Source organism: Manis pentadactyla, chromosome 2 (genome assembly GCF_030020395.1).
Source record: "Manis pentadactyla isolate mManPen7 chromosome 2, mManPen7.hap1, whole genome shotgun sequence".
In the NCBI taxonomy this organism is placed as follows: domain Eukaryota; kingdom Metazoa; phylum Chordata; class Mammalia; order Pholidota; family Manidae; genus Manis; species Manis pentadactyla.
This window is the reverse complement of record NC_080020.1, coordinates 160,384,944-160,406,066: the sequence shown is the minus strand read 5'-3', so window position 1 is coordinate 160,406,066 and position 21,123 is coordinate 160,384,944. Positions and strand designations below refer to the sequence as shown.

The 21,123-nt window shown below is 36.0% G+C and overlaps 1 protein-coding gene and 1 long non-coding RNA gene across 2 annotated transcripts in view; both read left to right on the top strand.

Moving 5' to 3' along the window:
- LOC130682676 (vasodilator-stimulated phosphoprotein-like) overlaps positions 1 to 4,492 on the top strand; it is a 179,091-nt gene extending 174,599 nt beyond the window's left edge. Inside the window, exon 6 of the mRNA XM_057497534.1 lies at positions 3,462 to 4,492. The gene's annotated coding sequence lies outside the window, so the exon portion shown is untranslated. The remainder of the gene's footprint in view (positions 1 to 3,461) is intronic.
- A 3,936-nt stretch (positions 4,493 to 8,428) lies between these two features.
- LOC118933915 (uncharacterized) overlaps positions 8,429 to 21,123 on the top strand; it is a 115,841-nt gene continuing 103,146 nt past the window's right edge. The window contains exons 1-2 of the long non-coding RNA XR_008995775.1: positions 8,429 to 8,521; positions 10,831 to 10,904. This is a non-coding gene — a long non-coding RNA (uncharacterized LOC118933915). The remainder of the gene's footprint in view (positions 8,522 to 10,830; positions 10,905 to 21,123) is intronic.

Sequence of the window (21,123 nt, the reverse complement as noted above, 5' to 3'; positions counted from 1 at the left end):
AAACATGCCTGCTCATAATGAATGCATCCATTTTATATTTTATCTCAGTGGCCTTTCCAAAACCCATGTATCAAATTTTTGTTTTGTGTCTTATGAGCATTTTCTAAAGGGAGGGAGGGGATCATATCTTATTTTCGCACTGTTTTTCTCATTGCATAATAAAGTTACATCTTATTATTGATATTTTATTGTCCCCAGGGTGAATAATTAAAAATGATAAAGGCATGTGAAACCAGGGAGCAGGTGTATGTCTCACAGTGTTCTGCAGTGTTCTTTCCATCTGTCCGAGTTTTTTGAGTTCAACTTGACAGAAATTAAATATGCTTTATTTCCTGTGAGGAATAAAGTTCTCCTGGCAGTCACCTCCAACCAGAAGGGGGAACAAATGAATGTAAGAATGAAAGTCAATTTTTCACTTCTGCTTCCCCTGGAAATCTCATCTTCGTAAGGCCAAAAACACAGTTCTGAGGAAGCCTCAAAGAAAATGAGGTTTTCCTTGGTGCCATGGACCCAAAGTAGATGTACGTTGATCTTCCGTATCTGTTTACACATACTGTCTTTAAAGATATTGAGAAACATAAACTCTCTCTATTCTAAAATATTTCACTGCTTGCCAAGGAGAAATTTTACTCAGATCTATTGCCACAGAGAGGAAGCTGAATGTTTTCAAGAGACTGTTGTTCGGATTTGGCACCTGACTTTTCCTTTCAGTAAAATGGGTAAATAATACCCGCCTTACCAGAGCCTGTGAAGGCTTCATGAGAAACTAAATACTGAGTCAATGTGATAGATTAAAAATGCCTAGAATAGTTCTTCAAAAAGAGAAATTACCCCACAAATACTAATCTCATTACTCCGCTTTTTAAATTTTTATTTCATGCATTTTCATTTTTTAAAATTTTGATTTCATTTTTATTGTTTTGTTGCCCCCCGACCCCACTCCTTCCTTTGGGAAACTGAAAAAAATGAGAGAAAACACTCAACTGTATGTCTGATGATGGGGAAGAGGATCTCTTACTAGTGCTGATCTGATGGGTGAGAAGGTATCGGACAATAGCCAGCCTGCCAGGAACAGTCAATCCTTTCTCCACTTCCTGTGACAGTGTGATTAAGAGAGGAAAATAAGCACCAGCTTTCTCGTGTTTCGCTTTCCTCATGGACCCACCCTGGTGGAGGGTCAGATGACAGGCAGTGTAGGTGCAGGAGCAGCCCTGCCATCCAGATGCGCTAAACAAAAGGCTCCTGTCTTTTTTTATGAGTCCAGGACATGGTGACTGGTGGGCCAAAGAAGGAACAGGAGTGAAGAAGGTATCAGAGTGGACTGCAGAGGAGGAGTATTGTCCTGTAGTGCCATTCCCTCCAGAGAACTTTAATAAAACTGTCCATGCACCCAGTCTGGTATGGGGATGGCAGGCTTCCCTAAGGGATCTGCCAGGCAAAACCTGATAACTGCCAATGGTCAGGCCTGAAAAACCACACATGGGATGCTTGTCTGGAGTTGGACTCTTCAGTTACTTTTGTGAATGTAAAATTGGAAAGCAATTTACCCTTATTAGAAAGAAAAGTACATACTAGAGAAAAGATCCTTGCAATTCTGAATGACAGAGTAGATATAAATGACCTCAGGGAAAAAATGAACGTATCCAGTATTGGGGCATCAGCTAAGGAGGTTGGGGTACATGTACACGATGACACAGTAAGTAGCAGCCATACACGATGCACTCAAGAAATACTAATAGTGTGAGAAAATATGTGCAATATAGCATGAAGTAAAGAATATAGAGTGCCACATTTAACATAGAGCAAGATAACTCAGTTTATAGATTTATAGATATATCTGTGTGTGTGTGTGTGTGTGTGTGTGTGCAACCTTAGATGCATTACCTGATGTTAAGTGGAGCATTTCTAGACAATTTGAGTTTGGAAAAGACTTTGTAACTTTATGAGATTTGACGGATTCTCAACCATGAGCATGGATAACTTTTACAATTATTAAATATACAATTATGCAGGGAAGTAAAACAGCTGTAAAGATGTAGTGTCTGAGCAAAAGGTGACGGAGGTGTGTGAAGCCTGCTCAGGTGTACTGTCTGTAGTACTGCTCTGCAGATGGTGCGGAGGAAAGGCAGGGCAGTCCCAGAGGAGAAGCGGAGAATTCCCTGGAACATGCCTCTCTGGGAAACCTAAGTTTGCTTCTTTCTTGGGTTTTCAGCTTTCCCTTTTTTGTGTGTGACATATTATACATACAAATAATAAAGTAGTAAACCTAATGTTAATGAACTGACAGCAAATGAGCAGGGATGTTTGTAAGGACCTGGGAGGAAAAAACACTTCCTGCGATAAGAAGTGGGATTACGACCGACCGTTCCTGAGGAACCAAACCCTTCTTTAGCCCCTCCTCGTTTCCTCCTGAGCCCTGCTCTGCCTTGACTCCTCAGCCAGGCCGCTGCAGCTGAGCAGCCTCCCATCTCTCCAAGGGCCCTCCAGAGACTCGCTCACCCTGCCTCTCTGTAAATGCCACCTCCGCCCCTTCAGTTGTGATGCATGCTGTTGACAAGCCAGGGGATTGGAGAGCATCACTGCACTTTTTCTACTTTATATCATCTTGACAACTTAAAACCTCCCCAAACAACACAATCCTTTCAGAATTCTACGTTACTTTCTGATTTCATAGGGATTTGTTTTAGAGGATTAAAGGCTCTTCACTTTGTACCTCCTCCAATTCGCTGGTCTTGATCCTGACATTCAAACTTTATTTCCTTCAAAAAATTCAAAGGCTGAATTTACTGCCCTTTTGCAAAGCAAGAGGAGCAGATCCTGAAATGACAAGAGGACAAAGCATGCTTTTCCTGAGGTATTGATACAGAACTGATGCCATTAATTCTTGTGTTTCCTTCCAGAATGATTCTTTGTTTACAGGGCTGTTTCCTTCCTGTTCAAAATAATCCAAAGCAGAAGCAAGTAAGTTTCAGATTTACTGGAAAGCTCAGCCTATAATCACTGAGCAAGTTAATCAAGAGAACACATTTATATCGAAATGAATTTGAATTTTTAACAAATTCTACGTGTAATGAATGTAGACAACCAGGTACTCACTGACAAAGGCCAGAAGGCTGGATATTTTCTTTCCTTTTTTTTTTTAATTGCCTTTACCCTTACTAGCCATTGTCTTCACATTTGGATAGATACACAATAATGGAACTTTTAATATGTTAATAGCTTTGATGACATATCTAATTTCACTCAGCCAAGGGGAGAAATCGGTGCCTACCTTAGAGACATTTTAAAGGAATAATCCATCTCATAGGCATAAAGAAAAAATGGAGTCCCAGACTATAGGTGGAATGTAATATTTTCAGTGAAAGAAATAAAGGGTTTATACACATACATGAAATAAGCAACCTGTGTCCTTTGGTTTTTCTCTGGGATTTATCTCAAGCCCGTTTCTTTCTCTCCTATAGACTGTGGTAGGTCATGTTTGGAGCAATGCTTTCCTGTGGCTGAGGACTGCCTGCCTTTGGAAAGTGCCAGGAGCCAGGACGGAGAGTGATGGAGGCAAGAACCTGCCCATCCATCCTGACTCCACTCTAAGCCAGGAGGAAAGAATATTTCTTAGACCCTCTGCGATGTGACGAAGCTCCTGTACCTGGGAACTGAGTCAGAAGCCCAGCTATCATTGGGTCCATTTCTTACCTTCCTGATTCATCTTCTCTAGAGGACAAGTGAGTTCAGATCCTGGGTCTACCCCTCAGTAATGGTGTGATGCAGGCAAGCTTTCAGCCATGCACGCCATTGGTTTCTCATCTGCAAAATCAGGCTCCTACTCCATACTTCCTCTAGGTTGTTGAGATGATCAATGAGGCAACGCATGCCAAGTGGAGGCTGACACCTCCTGAGCACTGGATGTGTGTTAATCTTTTATTTGCCCCTTTTTCTCTTTAGTTCATTGAATACTATGAGTCCGGACCATTTCTTCACTTAGAATAATGATCAGTAATTTCAAAATGTCAAGCTGATTGTCTCATTTCACTCTCTGTTTTACCTTCAGCTGGGTCTAGTCTTTGGCTAATAGAAATGCCATGGTATCACGGACATACTATGGATTTATCAAAATGCAGAGCATTTGTTTCTCTGATCTCCCACAGATCAAATTGAAAGCAATAAGCATTATGGTAGATTGGCTAATTTGAAAACTTGTGTCATGTTTTCATTTCATTAATCTTATTTTTATTATTTTCAATAATGTCGTTGTTTTGTTTTAGTTTATTCAGATACACAAAGTTGCTTAGTTCATGGTGCACTGGTAGCCTGGCAGACAAAGCCTTATCCCTCACTTAAGTATTATTATTTCAGTCTCCATATCTATCTCCTTTGTCTCCCTCTCCTGGAAAGGCCCTGGGCTAGTCATTGCCTTGATGCTCAGATACAGCTGGTCTGCTTTTTAACACAAAAAACTGACCCTCCATGAAATGCCTGTCCAGTCTCCCTTACCCTTTTGACATCCAGTTAGGCTGGCTCAATGGAAGGCACAATTGAGCAAACACAGAAAGGAGGGGAGGGGAAAGCCAGATGATTCCCCTTCTGTCATGCTCCACTTTCACCTGGGTTGACTGTGACTCCAGATCCTCTAGGCAGCCCCCTTTCCGTGAATCTAGTTCCCACCAGGCACCTCCATCTTCTCCAAGGGTCCAGCTATGCCAGCTTCACAGGTGTGAGACCCATGCAGTTGCCTCACCCACAGAAGGGCCCACACTCGGTTTAATGCTCTGTTGTCACCTTCATGAAATGCTCACATTTTGAACAAGGGGCCACAGGTTTTCATTTTGCACTGAGCCCCTCAAATTATGTAGCCAGTCTTGGTCCCAGCACCATCCAGGGAGCTCTTGCTTCACATTCCAGCTCCCAGATCATGGCTCTATGAGAGGGCCTTTGAGTGCCTCTTCTGAGGTTGTAGCTTCCCTCTGTGACCTGGCTCTGTGGTCCCAGAACACCATCCTAGGAGTGGTGGGTAGCTTCTGAACTTACTACACTTTGTCCAGTCCCTCCCTCTAACAATTATGTTACTACTTCTTTGAAATGTATTTCCTATATTAAACTACCTGGCATGGATTCCCTTTTCTTGACTAGAGTCTGCTTTATGTACACCAGAGCTAGAGTATTTAAAATACATTCTTCATTATGCGTGCATTCCTATAAAGTATATTCTGATATGTGGTTATTTAAATTCATATTAATAACTTTGTACTGTAGATCTTTATTAATTGCTTACTTTAAACTCATTACTGTTTTTAAAATCTAATCATGGTGCTGTATAGGTTTTACCTTTTTTACTTTTGACTGCTTTATAATATTTCACCCTTTTCAAAGATAAAATTTCTATGATCATTTTCCCATAGTAATAGATACTGAAGTTATCTTCAACTCCCCACTATGCAATCTGATAGGAGGAGATTCCCTGTTCCTCATCCTAAGGTAATACATCAAGAGTTTTACTATTTTCAGTTTTACTATTTTACTCCTTAGTTTCTGGGGTTTTGTATCAGAGATTAGAATTAAACCTTATCAAAAGTCTTTCTGCATCAACTGAAATGACCATGCCATTCTTCTTTAGTCCATTAATAGGGTAATTTATGTTTACAAATTTTCTGATATTTTCATCTTGCATTATGTGCTTTGTGTATTATTATGTACTTCTAGAGTTGATCAACGAATAAACCTACTCCTTATTGGGTAAATCTATTTTTTTCTTGGCTTTAGATAGCCGATTCAGAGTAAATCTTGATTTTGTACTCTTACCCTTATTAATTAATTGTTCCTTAATATTTCTATCCTTCCTGTTTCTTTGAATTTACTTTGCTGTTTCTCTTACTGTTTCTTAACTTGCACACATATTTTTCTCAAAGCCTATGCTGTATGGCACATTTTTTATTTGAATTTCTTCTTTTTATTCATTATTTAATTAAGTATTTCTTCTTCAGTAGGGAGTTACTTAACTTAATTTTTTCAATGTGTATGTAGAATTTTTTAGTTATATTTGCTTTTATGTTTGTTGATTTCTAATATTACTGTTTTATGGTATAAAAATATATGCATATAAAGACCTTAAACACATTAAATTTTTGAAAATGTTCCACCTTATTTTTACATATTTTAGATAGTTTGCTTTTTATCTTTTTGATGTATTAGCTTCAAAGTATTAAAAGATGATACTAAAATCTCTGAATACTAACAGATATTATCTTATTTATGATTTTACAGTTAGGTTTGCATACATTCATATCTTTTGATAATCTCTTTTCTATTATCCTTCTAGCTAATATAGCACTCCCCTCATTTTCTCTTTTGACATTTATCACCAAAAATTTTATTTTTTGTCTAATTTTAAAGTTGTTATCATGACTGACATATATATGGTTTATATAATCAGAGGGACTTTATTTTCTTATTTTGTGGTCTAATCCTTTTACATTTATTATAACTACTGTTACATTAGGACTTCCTTCTGCCTTTGTGTATCAGGTTTCTATATATCATATTGATTTCATACTCTCATTACTACATGCTTTTTCTTCTTTCCTAACTGCATTAAATGACTTAAATTTTCTTCCTCTGATTTGAAAGTTTGTTCATTGGATATTTACTCTTGGTGACTCACACACATGTATCGTTTTATGTATGTATGTTTATGTGTATTTCTTCTTATCTCTTTCTTAAGGCATCAATATTCATTTCTTTCTTCCCTGTTTTCTGTTTGGTAAACCCCCAACCTCACCAGCTCCATTTCCTGCTCTTCTCTTCATTTGAGGACATTGTTTGTTTATACCACAGTAAGGCTTTGTCAACTTACTTATTCAGTGTTGCCTCCTAAATTGTGCTTCTTTTTAAATGCATTTCTATTTCTGTTTGAGTACCTCCTCCAAGAGCGCTTTGAAAGAAAATTTTGTGCAGTAAATTGTATGAAGTCTCATATGCCTGAGAATAATATTTCGCCATCAAATTTAAATTATAGCTTTACTGGATAAAATATATGCCCACATTTCTCTTCCATCAACACATAAACATTAGTCCATTACCTTCTGGCATTGCAGTGTAGCTGTTGAGAAATCTGATTATAATCTGGTACTTATGCTATTGTGGGCTATCTGCATTTTTCTCTCTGGAAGCTTTTAGAATGTTCTCTGTATTAGATGATCTCAAATATTACAGTAAGCCTACAAGTACATGATTTTTACTTTTCTGTTCAACACAATACATGCATTTTTCATTTTCTTACAAACTGAGAGATTTTTTTATTGTTTCAAATGTCTCTTCCTTCCAGTTTATTTTCTTATCTCTTTCTGGTATATATGTGGGTGATGACACTTCTGTTTTTATAGTCCCTATATCTAGATATCCCTTTTTTTGCCAACCATTTAATTCTTTTGTGTGCCTTCTGTGAAATATCACTTGATCTGATATTCCAGTTACTAATTTTTTTCTTTGTTCAATTTTTAGGTCCTTATTTCATATTTAGATTATTCACACCAGTATCTCCAATTAGTTCCTCTTCATGGGTTATGTGTCTCTTATCAATGTATGCTTTATCTGTAAAAATATATATGCTGTGCTTGGTGTACATTCAAAATTTGCATTGTTCATTATTTTTCTGATGAGTATGAAGTCTCATAAGACTGAGAATTAGGCATTCTCTTATTCTTACTTCTTTTTTTTTCTTTTATATATTTTGAGTTCCCAAGTGTCTTGGCCATTTCCCCTGTGATTTCTTACTCTCTTGGGATGTCAGCTATTTTGGCTTTATTGTAAACCCAGAGAAAAGGTGAAAAGGTGAAACCCATGGTCCTAAGAAAAGCCACCTAAAAAAAGCCTTTGGGTTAAGACTTCAGAGCCAAGACCTTCTAGTGTTCCCATCTGGTCTCAAGTCCATTTTCATCAGGTGACTGTGCCCACTGGAGAACACAGTACCTGTAGTCCTATTTTTTTTTAGACAACATTTTTTAGCATGCACAAATGTTTTCCTTATTACTTCAAGTAGTTTTTCTTTTTTATACTGGCCTGTTTTTTTTTATTTTTTATTTTTTATTTTGGTATCATTAATCTACAATTACATGAGGAACATTATGTTTACTAGACTCCACTCTTCACCACGTCCCCCCGACATACCCCATTAGTCACTGTCCATCAGCCTAGTGAGATGCTATAAAATCACTACTTGTCTTCTGTGTGTTGCACAGCCCTCCCCGTGCTTCCCCCTCCACATTATACGTGCTAATTGTTAAGGCACCCTTTCTTCTCCCCCGTCTTCTCCCTCCCTTGTCACCCATCCTCCCCAGTCCCTTTCCCTTTGGTAACTGTTAGTCCATTCTTGGGTTCTGTGATTCTGCTGCTGCTGTTTTGTTCCTTCAGTTTTTTCTTTGTTCTTATACTCGACAGATGAGTGAAATCATTAGGTACTTGTCTTTCTCTGCCTGGCTTATTTCACTGAGCATAATACCCTCTAGCTCCATCCATGTTGTTGCAAAAGGTAGGATTTGTTTTCTTCTTATGGCTGAATAATATTCCATTGTGCATATGTACCACATCTTCTTTATCCATTCATCTACTGATGGACACTTAGGTTGCTTCCATTTGTCGACTATTATAAATAGCCTGCACTCCTATTTTTAAAGTGCCCCTTCCTTGTGTGGATATTAGGTGGCTCCTGCAGTTGGGCTATAATGGAGGCAGGTCCACTCAAAGCAGGCTGCCTTGTTCTCCCACCCTAGCTGGGCTGCATTAACTTAACGCTGCCACTCCTCCATGCGCAGTTGTTATTGTTTTCCTGCCACCAAGGAGCTAGGTAGCTTGTGTGGAGGATGGAGAGGAGCACACCAGAAAGCTCTCTGCAGCCTATCTCATCTGGCTCTTGACCCTGCTCCACATTAGGTCCCTGTTTTCTTCCCTCATAAAGAAGCTACCAACTTCTGTTTCCCCAAAGTCTTTCACATTTTGCTTTATGATCTAGTTTCTGTCAACCTCCTTCTAACTTGTATGGTATATTTAAGTTAGTTTTATCAGCATCTTAAATAAAGACATGATCTTGTTTCCTATTTTGTTTAAAGATGCAGAAATTGTGCACATAACATATTAATAATATTTAGTAATGTACCATGTTCACTCTCTAGCAATCTGGGCTTATACTAATGCACACAAGAGCTCTGAAACAGAAGTGGTTTGTATTTGTATGAGGTTCAGATTTATATTTAAAGTTGATTGAATCTGTGGTATCGTTCAGTGATTTCTTTCTGTCTCTTTTTTTTACGTTCTGAGTGTCTTACAATTTGGAAGCTATTCAGGTGAACCTTCAGAGCTGTTTTCCATTGTTGTTGGTAATTTATTGATAATAGCTCATGACTGTGCTTGGTAGAGGAAAGTATACCAAGAAATTCTGACATTCTAAAAATAACTAATATTTGTTTAGCATTTTACAAAGCATTATCTCAGTGACTGATAAAACAAAACTGTAAAGCAGGCTTTATTATAATTCTCATTTTATGGATGAGGTATCCAAGGTTAAGAAATGTTCCTTGACTTTTTCAAAATTCCTCAGCCAATAATGGAAGTCAGGTAAAGAGCAATCAAGTCACAAGTTCTAGAATGCCCCCAATATAGTAATAAACAAGCACAGATAGCAGGTATACTAGCAGAAGCCAAACCAGCAAAGGGGAGAAGATGCAAGGAATAAATAGCTACATACAGGTGCAAAACCTAAAAGTGTGGCCTGGCTGCCAGAATGCAGCCCCATCTATTACACTGTAAAAATACATGTAAATATAAGAAAAAGAACTAAAGACATCACATGCTTAGTTTACACTTATCTTAGCCATGGGGAAGCAGTGGGTGGGAGGATAGGGGCAGAGGGAGGAGACACACCTCAGATGCTTGCACTACAACTTGCCATAGAGTAGAATGTTGCGGTTTTCTACAATTATTTAAAAAGTATGTCAAAATAATGACAGTCTCCTTCTCTTCACACAACCCAGATTTCTGTTTCTCCATCGTCTCTTTCCTTCACTGTTTCTCTGTACGTCTTCCCTTCTTCCTCTCCACTTCTTTAACCCAGCAATGTCATTACATAGATGCTTCTCTTATTTACCTCTATCTTGTCTTGCTTCATTCTCCTTCCCTTTCTATCCCTAATACAGCATCAGGACCATAATTATTATGCAATGATACATCAGGGTCACCAAAACCACAGTGTGTATGCCTTAAAAAAGTAAGCTTCATAGTTTTTGAGCTAATTTGACTTTATTGTTGTTTTTCTTTCTAGTATCTAGAAATTTGCATTTTCTAATTATTATTATTTCATTATCAGAGATTCTGAATGAATGTGATGAAAGTGGACATCTTTATCATTACCCTTAGGGTAACAAAAATGGTACATATTGGTTCTAGGTTTGTCATAAATAGATAAGATTTAAGAATTTTAGGTCCTTTTATCCTTACCATAAAAAGTCTTTTGAATTTATTTTGCTTTTAAACTAGAAACAAGTATTTAAAATAATACAAATTATTTTTTGATGATGTATTAAAATAATTGCTCTTGGTTTACAATCTTTTAAGTCGGGCATAGTAATGCAGGTAAACAGTTGTTTTATTGTTGAAAAAGCCTGCCTGGTACTATATGGAACTATCATGACTCAAGTTTTGCTTCTATGTTCATAATTTAGATTGATCTGTGGATTTTCCTTTCTGTCCACTACTTGTTCAGATTGCATTTCACATTTGCTTTAGCCTTGTGGAGTAAGTTGAGTAATTACTTTATAAATTTATTTTTCTTAATTTTGTTTCTAGTATTAACACTAACTTCATTGAAGTTTTGGTGAAACTCAATTACAAACTCTCTAGATCTGACATCCATTTTAGAGGTAAGTTCTTTTGTTGTGTTTTCTTCGAATTCTATGATTATTGGAGTATTTTAATTGTGTTTGCATTTCCTTGTTAATGTATATTGTTTAAAAATATTAATTTAATTGAAATTTAGTGATATAAATTTGCCTGTAGCATTTTTTAATTATGTTATAACTATTTTTATTTTTGTAACAATTCTATATTTATATGTACGCTTTTACTTCACTTCCAATTTTGTTGTTCATTTGTTTGTTTCGGTCTTCTTCCATTTTTTCTTGATAAGATTTCCTCAAGGCTTGCCTATTTTATTAATCGTATAAAATAAGTTTATTTGTATTAACCAAGGAAAATTTTTTGTTATATTATTTCACATTTTTTAAATTATCCTGTTCTTTCTATCTTAAAATGTATTTTATTTTTATTCTAGCTTCTTAAATCAAAATCTTAGCTGATGTGTTTTCAATCTTTCTTGTTTTCTATTACATATATTGAAGTCTGGACATTTTCTCTGCGTACTATTGTGGAGTCTGCTAGGTTTAAATATATAGCGATTTCATTGCCATTCACTTCAAAGACTTTTCTAATTTTAATTTCATTTCTTCCTTAACCCAAGAAAATTTTAGTAGCATGTCTCTTATCATCCATATATATAAAATTGGGGGGTGGGGAAGAAGTGCTATTCTTTTGTTGTGAATTTCCCATTTTTCTCCTAATGTTCAGAATAAGAGCCTACATGTTTTCTGCTTTGGGAAAACTGTTGAGTTTCTTTAATTCCCAATATATGATCTGGTTTATTGAGTGTTCTAGATTTATTTGAATACAAATTTACTTCCAGGTTTTGGTTACTGTAATTATATTTACCTCTGAGCATAAGATGGTTAATTGCTTTATTAAATTCCCATTGTAATTTTTTTAAACTGTGTTTCCTCTCAGTTTCAAAGGGTGGTGCATAAAAGGACTCATTACAATAATAAATTTGTCAACTAACTTGGACAGCTATCAAATATTTTTTAATATATTGCAACCTATTTTGATAGTCCCAGAGAGACTTACCATTACTATGCAGCTTGATAAATTAAACTTTTGATAAACACTAAATAATAATGAATATTTATTAAGCTTCCTACACAGCAGGCAGTGTTTAAGTACACATTGCAACTCTACTTGGTCAATAGTGTTATTGTTATTATTCTTCCAGTTTTACAGAGGAGATAACTGATGTAAACCGTGAATACCCAAAGTCCAGTTAGTCTCAGCTAGTGAGCAAAGGAGCTGGCTTGGACTCAGACCCACAAAGAATGGCTCCAGAGGCATGCTTGTTAACTACTGCACCATGTGGCTCATTATCAATACTATTCACAGTTTTGCTTTTCCCGTGAATTCTAATTTGTCTTTCCTTCACATAGTGTTTTTCTGGCCTACATTTTCCCATTCTTTTGTTTTCAAGCACTTAGTGCCATTTTGTTGTAGGTCTAATCCTTGTTAACATCATACAGCTAGAGTTTTAAAACCATTTTGATACTCTTTCCTTTAATAAACAACATAAGCCTCCATTCACATATTTTAACTTTGGGTATTTTGACATAATGCTACTTTGTTTTTCTATTTACTATATTCTTATTAACTCTTCTTATTTATTTTTCTTCTCAAAATTTTCCTTTCTAAGTCTCTTAGTTTTTCCCTTGTCCTAATTTTTTTCATGCCTCTATTTTCTAGGGATTCATACACTCGCTCCTCAGTTGTCTAATTTTGTGCCAGAGTTATAACTTTTTAAATAGTGAACATTATTAATAATTTGTATATGACTTAAAATATTACTTACTTCTCCCCAAGGTTTCTTGTAATCAATTCTACTTTTTGGCTTTGTTTGCATACTGTTAGTTTAAAATTTGAACAATTTGTGCATGACCAACTTTCTCACCTTTAATTATGAAGATTACTTATCTTTCTGCCTGTATAATTATTGGATAATATTTTCACATTAAAATTTTAAACTTTCATAAGCTTATATGTTACTGTATCTCTCTCTTTAAGTTAGATATAAGACTAGAATGTTCATATTATTAATAAAATTTTCTTTAATCATTTCTTTGATTACTGTTTCTCTTCTCTCTGCACTGTTCTGTTCTGGAATCTGTTATATGAATACTAAATTTCTTTTATTAGTCCTCCCACTTTGTCATCTTAAGAGCACCCTTTTTTTATCCTTAGTAAAATTCTTCTAAACTCCTGGAAAAGAATATTGACTTGATCATATATATCTATGTTTCCAAATTGTTGCTCAGTTTCTCCATGGCATTTAAAATTTCTCTCTTTAATCTCCAAATAACCCACTTGGTCTTTTATGACTTCTAACCCTATGTCATAGATAAATCTTTTTCTATTATACAGACTTTCTAAATTTTTATTTGTTTCAGTAAGTTTTATTTCTAAAGGAATCTTTTTTCCAATTGACCTCCTCTAACTTGATGTCTTTTTATATGTCCACTGTTCATTGGTGTGTTTGCTTTCATTGTATTATATGGAGATATGTATACAGCTCATCTATACATATATGAAAAAGCATATATATGCAGTTGACCCTTGAACAATGTGAGGGCTAGGAGCACTGCCCCCCACTTGGTAGAAAATCCACGTTTAACTACTAACTCCCCCAAAACTTAATTACTAATAGCCTACCATTGACTGGAAAGCTTAACGATAACGTAAACTGTTGATTAACACATTATGTATGTTATATGTATTATATACTGTATTCTTACAATAAAGCAAGCTAGAGAAAAGAAAATGCTTTTTTTAATAGTAGCAAATTTCCAAGAAATTTTCCAATATATGTGTCATGGATCTCTGCAGTTCAAACTTGAGTTGTTCAAAGGTCAGCTGTATGTGATTTTGTGAATATGAAGACTGATCTGACTTTTCTACGTAGTGTGAGCCTTTGACTCTTCCGTGTGCAGATCACACACATGTTCGGGAAAAGTGAGATTTTTTTTGATGACTGGGAATGGGAATTAGAGAATGGTGAGCTAGGGAGGAGAGAGGAAAGAGGTCTTAATTACTCTGCATATAATGAGAGGGGTTACTTTGCACCTCTGGTGACGTCATTGTGTCTAGGAACATTTTGGTTGCCACAACTGTGGGGAGCTACTGGTATCAGTGGATAGACAAAACAGCTCTCCACAACAAAGAATTACCCAGTCTAAAATGTCAGCAGTGTTGAATTTGAGAAACTCTGGTTCATAAGAATGCAGAGGAACTCATAGTTTAGAAAGGATGGGCAGTAATAGTGAACAGAGATAAAATCATTGGCAGAAGAAGAATAATGGAAATGACATGTACAGGCAGTTTTAAAGTCCTCCCATATAAAGTAAAAAACAATCCTATTTCTCACCTCCCCAAGAACATTTAGCAAAAATCTGCATTGTTCAATTTACTTTGGTGCATTTCTGATACTGTGTCTATTTGGTTGTTTCAACAATACACTAAGAATGACGGCCCAGCAGTTGAAGCAGAAATTAACAAGGAATACCTGTAACATTGTTGTTACAGATAGGATTATTGTAGTTCCCCTTAGTTGTATCAAAAGTTTCCTAGGCTGTGAGAAATGAGTGGTGAAAGCTAAAAAATATGGCAAATAAACTAAATTCCCAAGTCTTAATACAAAATAAGTGAATTTCTATTTAAGGCCAAAATAAGTGGGCAACTTTCCTCTTATGACAATTTAGGGACTTAGGATCCTTTTTTTTTAATATATTCCAAAAAGTTTTAATGCATTTTTTAGTCCTTTGACTAAAATATAAATATATTGTATAAACAAATAAAAAGATAAAATGCAACACCTTCCAGTTAGTTCAAAAAGCAACAAATTGACATCAGGGAAGATGGAAACTTACTCATCAAATTTCAGCAAAACTTCTGTAAAATTGGTGAATGGGACTGAAAACAAATACTGTGATTTAGTAAGTACATAATATGTTTTCTTTCATTCAATCTATGCTTCTCTGTGCAATAGCTTAAATATTTTTTAAAGTATTGTTGATATACAATCTTACACTGGTTTCAAATATACAACACAGTGGTTCAATAGTTACCCACATTATTAAAATCCTCACCCCCTCTAGTGCAGTTACCGTCTGTCAACAAAAAGATGTTATAGAATAATTGACTATATTCCCCATGATGTACTTCCATCGCCATAACCAATTTATGATTGAGAATATTTGTTCCCCTTTATCTCCTTCATCCTTCCCACCCACCCACCCCAACCTCTCCCCTGCGATTTAGTCACTTCTCAGTGTCTGTGAGCCTACTACTGTTTTGCTCATTCTGTTTTGCTTTGTTTTTATATTCCATTCATTTTTTTATTGGGCCATACCAGAGTCAACTTCATCTGGCCAGCAGATGGGAGATGAAAGAGTTAAGAAGGAACACAGCATTGTTAAGTACCTAGTCCCAGAGTAGAGACACTTTACATTTTATCACATTTTGCTGTAGAGCACCAGTCACATGATGCCACCTAGGTACAGTAAAGGTGGGAAATTCTTGATGGGGCTGCCAATAACCAGCAAGAACTCTATATTAAAAGTAGGGAGTGTGCATTTTGGTAGACAATTGGCAGTTTTTGACACATCACAAGGAGATTATTCATGTCTTTGAATTTATTTCTTATGTTAGCTGTGATAGCTGGTTACTTAGCTAGGGAGATTCAATTATTCTCTTATTGACATAAATATTGACCTTATTTGGAAAAAACATGGCAATATTTTTACATCGCTTAACATGCTCTGTTCCTAGCAATTAGAGCATGGTCTAGGTCCCTCAGTGAGAATTTGGAAGAACAAGCATGAGTGAATGCACACAAAGCACGTACTGATCACTGAAAGCACTACTGCCTCTAAAGCCTGGCTCTTCTTAGTCCCCAAAATGAAAATGAGTGTCAGCCATCTTGGCATGTGTAAATACAGGGATTCTGAAGTAAAATCTGGAAAATTCTAGATTGCATTAAGATAGGTATTGATTTCCTCATGGTTCCTATTGGAAATGAAGTGAATTTAGTTGTAAAAAAAGGGCACATTCTAATTGGGGGCAACAGTTTTAACTTGTGAAAAACACAGAAGCAGTGGCTTACAATGAGCAAGATGTTTAATGCAGTCTGGTTTCTTGTAACTGCTGTTGTATGTGTTTTCAATAGAAAGTGCATTTGGAAAACTATAAGCATGCACATAGCACTATCACAAAGAGAAATTATCTGAAGCAAATTACTATTGCCTGCCTCCCTAGCATCCCTGTGACTTAAAACAATGTACTTAGGATCATTAGATCATGCAGAAAAATATGTAAGAAATGTACTTCAAATTTTTTCACTGAGGATGTGGGAAGTATTTGTACATCTCCCAGGCCATCACATCAACTTGTGGGGCACAAAACGCATAGGGCTGGCCAGGCCTAGAAATCCAGCGGGGCACAGTTAGGTTTTATTTTGTTTTGTTTTACTGTTATTAGCAAATATATGTTAGGCTTAAGGTAAGTAAGAGAAACAGAAGAATAGGCAGAAGTATAATTTTAGGAAGAAAGAGGGCAGAGTCTTAGAGATCACAAAGTTAGACTATGGCATTATCAAGCAGAATTGGTCCATTTTAATACAGTGAGGTTTCCTCTGGGTTATACTCTTTCCTGGGATTTGACTTCTTTGTGTCCAAAGATGGTAATTGCTGCCAAACAGAAATTAGGGTGACCCTCCTCATTATTGGGTAAGTGGAAGATATGCAATTTGATTTCATATAAATGAATATGGAAAAGGCAACAAGTTTTCTCGAGGAGCATTAGATCTAGGTTCTACATATAGAAAACATGTTTATTAAGCACTTGGTTAAGACCATGGAAAGATGGAAAGGAAACAATGACCTACAACAGAAGCATGTACAAACTTCCAGAAACTTATAGACGAGAACAGAATAGATATAGTATCCACAACAATAGCTACGCTCTATGGTAGAAATTAATAACTGTCATAAGATATGTGAAGATGAAATAATTTCAGGAACTCAAAAAACAGACACTGCATATGGTATCAAAAGCATCATGGAAAAGGGCATATTTGAAAAGAGCTTAAGATAATGGTAGGATTTGGACATATAGTGGCTTATAAGAGCATTTTAGGTAATTTTTTTTTTTGGCATGACAATTGGTAAGTATATAGTGTGGAGGACGTAAAGGGGAAATAAATTTGGAGAACTGTACTCAGTGTTGTTAATAGAGATCCTTATATGCTGGACTAAAGAATTGAGACTCTAATGCCCAACCAACAACCTTGGCTGATGTTCTGAGAAGACAGATATGGAGGCCAGCTTTAGGGAGGTGCATTTAGTAGCACTGCAGTTGAAATTAGAGGAAAAGAGACTAAGGAATTAGGAAGGGCTGTTCGTAGGTTATTGCAGTTATCAAGGTGGTGAATGTCTGATTGAAGTGGCTATGGTAGAATGGGCAAATGGGTGATGATAATGTAACAGGACGTGTTGCCAGGATGTGAATGTCACTGTGGGTGTGTACTGGAGAATGAAGCACTTATGTTTCAAATCTGGTTATAAAGAAGGACAGGAATATTGCCTGTTTGTTTAAACAAGGAATAGTGCCTGTTGTTTAAATAAGAGATACAAAGAAGATATGGTTAGAAGTAAAAGTAAGTTTAAATACTAAATAAGCACTGCAAATTTTAAATAGTTACTTTCATATTTTAATACATAAAAATAAAGTTTTAACACAACTTTCTAAGGATTAAAATAATATAACAATGACCAACTCACATTTTTAAAAAACTGATTGATGTAACTTCCAATTCCACGCAGTATGTATTTTCAGCTCCTGAAAATGTTTAAATTAATCGTCTCATTCCTGTATTCTGTATTTTACCTGATGAAGCAGATTTATCATTATGAGGGCCAAAAGACTCCAGTTATATGAATATTAATGGATAAGTTGGCTTATTATTTTTGCAAAATTACCTTTGGCTTGTAATAATCATTAACAGTAAAAACAATGGCTGTACATTTTGCAGATTATCACAGAGACTTTTTTGAAAATTTCTCCTGGGGAACAAGAATAAAATAAACTAAGGGAAATTAGCATGTGTGATTAAAAGGTCTTTTGGGTGCAAAGGAAGGCAATCATGTTGTCTGTGTCAGTTTGAGAACAAAGTTTTCAGCCAAAAATCCTTAATGCCAGAGAGGAGTTAAACGTAGAAGGAAATAGGATGTGGAAGCTAAAGAGGATTATTCTAAGAATTAATTGGAATTGTTTTTCCTGTAAAAGTAATAAAGAGAACTTGAAGTAAAAACATAAAAACACACTTGCAGAAATAATGTCTCTACCATTAGCATTTCAGTGCCCATCATTCCAATATTTTCTTGGCACATATATGCAGATATATGTCACTCATTTACTAAAAAATCTGTCATACTTTTATTCAACATAGTAGTAGAGGTCCTAGCCATAGCAATTAGACAATGCAAAGAGATAAAAAGGCATCCAAATTGATAAGAAGTTAAACTCTCAGTATTTGCAGGTGACATGAATTTATAAATAGAAAACCCTAAAGAATCTACCCCAAAATTACTAGAACTAATAAATGAATTCAGCAAAGTTGCAAGCTACAAAATTAATATACAGAAACCTGTTACATTCCTATATACTAACAATGCACTAGCAGAAGGAGAATTCAGGAAAACAACTCCATTTATAATTGCATCAAAAAGAATAAAATACCTAGGAATAAAACTAACCAAGGAGGTGAAAGAACTATATCTGAAAACTACAGGACACTCCTGAGAGAAATTAAAGAAGACACCAAAAAATGGAAATATATCCCATGCTCATGGATAGGAAGAATTAATATTGTCAAAATGGCCATCCTACCCAAAGCAATTTACAGATTCAATGCAATCCCTATCAAAATACCAATAGCATTCTTCAACGAACTGGAACAAATAGTTCTAAAACTCACATGGAACCACAGAAGACTCCAAACAACCAAAGCAATCTTGAGACAGAAGAACAAAGCTAGGGTTATTACACTCCCTGGCTTCAAGCTCCACTGCAAAAATACAGTAATCAGAACAATTTGATACTGACACAAGAAAAGACCTATAAATCAATAGAACAGAATAGAGAGCCCAGATATAAACCCAAGCATATATGGCCAAATTAGTATATGATAAAGAGCCATGGATATACAATGGGAAAATGACAGCCTCTTCAACAGCTGGTGTTGGCAAAACTGGACAGCTACATGTGAGAGAATGAACTTGGATTATTGTCTAACTCCATGTACAAAAGTAAACTCAAAATTGATCAAAGACCTGAATGTAAGTCATGAAACCATAAAACTCTTAGAAAACATTAGCAAAAATCTCTTGAATATAAACATGAGCAACTTTTTCCTGAACACATCTCCTTGGGCAAGGGAAACAAATTAAAAAATGAACAAGTGGGACTATATCAAACTAAAAAGCTTCTGGACAGCAAAGGATACCATCATCAGAACAGAAAAGCATCCTACAGTATGGGAAAATATATTTGTAAATGACTCATCTGATAAACGATTAACATCCAAAATATATAAAGAGCTCACATGCCTCAAAATCCAAGAAACAAATAACCTGATCAAAAAATGGGTGAAGGATCTGAACAGACACTTCTCCAAAGAAGAAATACAAATGGCCAACAGGCACATGAAAAGATATTCCACATTGCTAATCATCAAGGGAAATGCAAATCAGAATCACAAAGAGATATCACCTCACACGGGTTAGAATGGCCACTATCCAAAAGACAAGAAATAGCAAATGCTGGCGAGGGTGTGGAGAAATGTGAACCCTCCTACACTGTTGGTGGGACTGAAAATTGGTGCAACTGCTGTGAAATGCAGGATGGAAGTTCCTCAAAAAACTAAGAATAGAAATACCATTTGATCCAGTAATTCCACTCCTAGGAATTTACCCAAAGAAAACAAAATCCCTGATTCAAAAATATATACCTATGTTTATCGCCGCACCATTTGCAATAGCCAAGATATGGAAGCAACCTAAGTGTCTATCGGTAGATGAATGGATAAAGAAGAGGTGGTACATATACACAATGGAATATTATTCAGCCATAAAAAGAAAAGAAATCCTGCCATTTGCAACCACATGGATAGATTTAGAGGATATGTTGAGTGAAATAAACAAGGCAAAGACAAATACCATATGATTTCACTTACTTATGGAATATAAAAACAAAGCAAAACAGAAGGAAAAAACAGCATTAGACTCAAAGACACTGAGAAGTGACTAGTGGTTGCTAGGGGGAGGGGAGTAGATAGGATGGGGGTGGGGGAAGGGGGAAAGGGACTGTTGTACCACTGTGATGTACATTTGATAAAATTTTTTAAAGAAACATTCCCATGGAAACAAAAGAAAAATAAAGGACAATGTTTGGAACAAATTCTAAGTAAAAGCATTTGACTCTGTAGTAACTGATCTTGATCCATGGCTCTCAACCGGAGGCAATTTTTCCCTCCAAAGGTTATTTGCATTGTCTGGAAATATTTTTGGGTTGTCATAATTTGGGGTAGAAGTATGACTGACACCTGCTGGGTAAAGGCCGTGGATGCTGTTGAACACCCTATAATGCTAAGACAGCTCCCCAAGTCAAAGAATTATCCAGCCCCAAAAGTCAATAGTGCTGAGTTTGAGAAACTCTAAATCTAGATGTGAGGGATTCAGTAGGTTGTAAGGCAGAGTTCTTGTTTACATGACGATTCCCCTTATTTGTTGTAGTAACAAACAAATATACACAAGAGAGAGACAAAATAACTTATAAAAGGTATTGGAGAGTGATGGTAGGTGTTGTCATTTTTTGGTAGGGTGGTCATGGAAGTTTCCCTAAAACAGGTTGTTATCTGAGCAGACTGCATGAGCAAAGGAGCTAATCCTATGGGTGTCCTGGCAAAGAACCCAGTGCACAGAGGATAAGTAGGCACAAATATCCTGAGAAGGAAAATGGGTCTAATGTGTTTAAAGACAAACAAGGAGACCAGTATGCCTAGAACATAGGAGGTGATGGGCAGAAAATGAGGTCAAGATAACTGATTGCCAATTGCACAAGGCCTTGTTAAGCATGACACAGATTTGTGGTTTTTTACTCTGAGAAGTCATTAGAAGGTATTAAGCAAAGGAGAGACATGATCTGATTTGCATT